This window comes from Babylonia areolata, chromosome 21 (assembly GCF_041734735.1).
Source record: "Babylonia areolata isolate BAREFJ2019XMU chromosome 21, ASM4173473v1, whole genome shotgun sequence".
Classification (NCBI taxonomy): Eukaryota; Metazoa; Mollusca; class Gastropoda; order Neogastropoda; family Buccinidae; genus Babylonia; species Babylonia areolata.
In genome coordinates, this window is record NC_134896.1 from 30009848 (window position 1) to 30014847 (window position 5000).

The 5000-nt window shown below is 41.6% G+C and overlaps 1 protein-coding gene across 1 annotated transcript in view; it reads right to left on the reverse strand.

Moving 5' to 3' along the window:
- Positions 1-5000, reverse strand: part of LOC143296321 (uncharacterized) — a 26872-nt gene that overhangs the window by 21621 nt on the left and 251 nt on the right. The window lies entirely within an intron of this gene.

Sequence of the window (5000 nt, forward strand, 5' to 3'; positions counted from 1 at the left end):
GCACGCACGCATAAACACACACGCACGCATGCGCGCGCCACACACACACACACACACACACACACACACACACACACACACACACACAGAGTCACACGATAACAATACCATAAAATTCTTCTTGTAAAAAAGTAAAAATGACCGAGGACGAGAAGACGGTGATAATAATGATGGTGATGATGATGATGATGATGATGATGAAGAAAAAGAAGAAGAAGAAAAATAGTGATAACATTGAATTATGATGGTAATGAGGGGTATTGTGGCCTTTTTTAAATTTTTTATTTTATTCTTTCATTGCAGCCTCACCTCCCTTTTTCAGAAGATGTGTCGAAAAATTCCTGTGGACCAACCTCTTCTTAAAAAGAACAGAAAAAGAAACCCCAATCCCTGAAATATTCTCCAAAGATAAAGACTGCCCTGTTTTCAATCTGTCTTTTCATTTCTTAACCTCTTTTGTTTTTGTCATTATCAGCTCAACAACTCTAACAGTCTGCCCCCCCCCCCCCCCCCCCCCCCCCGCCCCCCTTTCAAATTCGCATAGAAACTTCTCTTATCCACATCCTGAAAGAATCTGCTGGCTTCCCATTCTTGAAGATTTCTCTCCTTACTGTCTTGGATTTGTCAGCAACTTTTTATTTATTTATTTTTAAAAAATTTTTAAAAATAATTTTCACAGATCATTCGATCCTCTTTTAAAACACTTCTGTATTAATCGAACTGCCTTCGTTTGGTTCATGTCCCATCTTACTGATTTATTTCAATCAATAGATAACGGTAATTTGCAACCTGAGCCTGTCAAACTCAATAACGGTGTTCCCCAGGGATTTGTTTTGGGTCCTGTCCTCTTTACTCTCTAGACGAATATATGTATGTGTGACATCACTGGCGCTTCTGGGTTATCAGTATACCTCTTCGTAAAGCATTCGGCTGTTTCTATGCAAAAGGCAAAGTTTGAAAAGGTGGTGTTTTTAGTTGTTGTTTATTCGTTTTGTTTAGCTTGTTTGCTAGCTGCATTCTTATTGATAGTAGTTGTAGCAACAGCAGCAGCAGTAGCAGTAGCAGTAGCAGTAATAGTTTGCATCCGTCACTTGAAGACAAATAAGAAAAGTGTGTCAGACACGGTGAAAGCCCTTCAGGTTTCGTTTGAGAACTCGGCTGCTTTTTGCAAAACAACTACTTCTTCTTCGTTCGTGGTCTGTAACTTCCACGTTCACTCGTATGTACACGAGTGGGCTTTTACGTGTATGACCGTTTTCTCCCCGCCATTTACGCAGCCATACTCCGTTTTCGGGGGTGTGCATGCTGGGTATGTTCTTGTTTCCATAACCCACCGAACGCTGACATGGATTACAGGATCTTTAACGTGCGTGTTTAATCTCCTGCGTGCGTATACACACGAAGGGGGTTCAGGCACATGCAGGTCTGCACATATGTTGACCTGGGAGATCGGAAAAATCACTACCCTTTATCCACCAGGCGCCGTTACCGAGATTCGAACCCGGGACCCTCAGATTGAAAGCCCAACGCTTTATCCCCCTCGGCTCTTGGGCCCGTCCTACTGCAAAATGACCGAATCAACATCTGGTGACAACAGCTGGTAAATTTGCTTCTCGTCCAGAAAAAAACATGAACCTGGAATCTAAATTACAAGGTGCCAAACCAGGGGTCCACTTAAAGACTATCCAACAGCCATTCGACCTGCAGCATCTGTAGGAAGGTTCATCCAAATCCAAGTGGAAAGCAGCGTACTGATACAGTGTCCAACGGGCGCAATAGCCGAGGGGATAATGCGTTGGACAAAAACGGTTATACAAGTTAAAGGCCACTCGTATACATACGAGTGAACGTGGGAGTTGCAGCCCACGAACGAAGAAGAAGAAGAAGATACTGTGTCCGTGATATGACACATCTTGTCAAAATGACAATGCTAAAAGCCTGCTGAACATCACCTTGAAACTAATTTTGAGGAAAAACTGTGGAGTCGGGCTGAGTCCTTGCGAACGACTGTAGAGTTTATCAGAGTTAATGCGTCAAACCAGATTACACAGGTTGGCAACTGGAACGTAGAAGAAGAATCTTGCAAGAAGGAGGAATCTGATTTTTTTTTTCTTCAATTCTTTACTAACAATGACAGAGTACGGTAACAATGACATAACTCTGCTGCCAGACTCATTTGCAGAGCTTCTAAATTTGACCATGTTTCTCCTCTCCTTCAGTCTCTCCACTGGTTGCCTGTTTCTGATCGAATAGACTACAAGCTGTCCACTCTGACCTTTTCTGCAGTCAACGGATCTGGCCCCAAGTATCTTTCTGAACCCATTCATATCTATTCCCCGTCTCGCCAGCTCCGTTCTTCCTCTGATACTCGACTTCTCAGGATACCTCACGTCAGAAGTAAGACCTATGGACACAGATCGTTTTCTTTTCTATCGCCAAAGACGTGGAACAAGCTCCCTGATAACCTCCGTCATTCTGATTCCCTCGCATCTTTTAAATCTCGTCTCAAAACTCACCTTTTCCCTCAGCAATAAGTTCAATTGTGGCAGGTCCACTTCCTTTGCGTTAGCTGTGCTTGACTATCTGTGTATACATATGTATGTGTACATAACTACATGCATGTATATGAATGTGTATTGTGTGTGCGTGTGCGTGTGTTTATGTAAGTTTGTGCCTGCCTGTGTGTGCGTATGTGTTAGGGTAGCTGTTTGATACACATGTTAAAATGTATGTATGCAGCCTGTGTGTGTGTGTGTGTGTGTGTGTGTGTGTGTGTGTGTGCGTGTGTGTGTGTGTGTGTGTGTGTGCGTGTGTGTGTGTGTGTGTGTAGTCACATTTTGGTGTGTGTATGTAACATAGATGTTTTATGTTAACAAAAGCGTTTTTGTAAAGCACTAGAGCAGATTTCTGGACAGTGTGCTATATAAGTATCCATTATTATTATTATTATTATTATTAACTCTGAAGTGGCACTCACAGGGTTTGGAAAGAGAAAGTAACATTAACACGCTACCATAAATCTGACGGTAGGGACTATGAAGTCTGCAGTCCTCTGTCCCCTATGAAAATAATCATGTTAACCTGTTATAAGGTAATGCCCATCCATTCATAAACCCGATCACAAACAAGGCATCAGGCTGCAGCGTCCTGGTGCTACTCCAGCAAAGGACGGTGAAGAACGAGTGTTTGATGAAAGACACAAGACAGACCTGTGCCAATGTTCGTCCTAGTCAACGGCTGGCTATCAACACGTTTCTCATGTACGTCAGCAAGTTAACAAAGAGAATTATTTCGTCAACAATCAATCCGTTCATTTTAAGTGCTTGATTTTTTTTTTATTTTTTTAATTTTTTTTATAAAACGGCTGTTGAAACATGAAAAACTTTAATTGAGGTGGTTAGTTTTTGTCGTCGTCGTTGTTGTTTGGTTTTGAGAAGAAATACAACGTGTGCGTTTGTGTGTGATGAAAACAGGTTTCCCTTTAACTCACTCAGTACGGCCAGTCCTCTCTTCTCCTCGACACAGACCCCTCGGATGTCCAGTGGGTGTCTGAATGACCCAACCTTTAGCTTCCGTCGTCAGAATTGTGGTATTCTTTGTCAACATTCACCTCTTCAGTATAAGAGCCTTCCGCTTGCAATATTTTGATGATGGTAACTGGGGTGAAACGCTGTTAACGTCGTCTCTTTCGCCGTTCGTATGGAGAGAGTTAAATTAATGATTAACATTAAACAAAACCAAAAAAAAACTGGCACGACTTGGGGCGTACCAATACACTACGTCTGACTGATGTACTGATTGCTACGTTTTCTTTTGATAAAGCTGTGTACCGTTAACCCTAGCGTCGTGATCCTAGAAATATCCTTGCATTGTTTTGTATTGTATTGTACCGTATTGTATTGTACTGTATTCTACTACAGTTTATCACAAATTTCTCAGCGTTGAATTTAGACTGCCTTCGGTCGCGTCGCCAAAGTGCATCGACACTAATTTTCTTTTCCCCCTCCTGCAAAATGTTCCGGTTTACTTTCTTCCTGTCTGTCTGTTATGTCGGTTAATGTGTGGGGAGTTCTCAGTCCGTTTCTTATAAAGCAGTACATTGTCCGGTCATTGCACAAGTCAGCGACAAGATTCCATTAAACAATGGAAAAAATGATTTTGAACGACAGCCCTAAAGCTGGGATGAAAGTGAATTTTACATTCGTAACCAGCTAGATGGAATCAATTTGGACTTATTTTAGTCTGGAAGAAGTGATGACAACTTTCAGTTTTTAGTGAGTTCCAGCATCAGGATTCCCACGGGAGCTGTCAATGTAGACTCCGACATGAACGGCATTGGTGATGACTTTCAGTTTATATTTGAATGTACCATCTTTTCCACTTCGAGAAATGCCTTGATCACAAAGGAAATTTTATCTGTGAAGTATTCAATTACTAAGGTAATAATTAAAAAAAGACAATTTCTAATAATGTGAAGTTTCTACACATCTGCAAAGTTCTACTAACCGAATATTCTGTCTTTGTCTTTAAGTTCTTGCTTTTTGTTTTTCTTCTTCTTCTTTTTCTTCTTCCGTGTTCACTCGTATGCTCACGAGTGGGCTTCTACGTGTATGACCGTTTTTTACCCCGCCATGTAGGCAGCCATACTCCGTTTTCGGGGGTGTGCATGCTGGGTATGTTCTTGTTTCCATAACCCACCGAACGCTGACATGGATTACACCTCTGAGTGTTATTTTTAAAACACGAATGAACAAGAAAGGTAAAAGAGGAGGGCGTTTGCACGGTGAATAACAAGACGTACCTGTCAGAAGAACGCAGAACTGTTTGAAACGGACACTTGTTTTCAGAAACGACACACGACAGACGCAGATTCTCGGCAAACTTTGAACATTTGAACTTTCAAATGAATCCTTTCATTCCATCAAGGGTAAGAAGAATGCACAGCAGTTCAGTGTCTTAGATATACTCCTGACAGTAAACAAATGCGATAAACGGAGCAA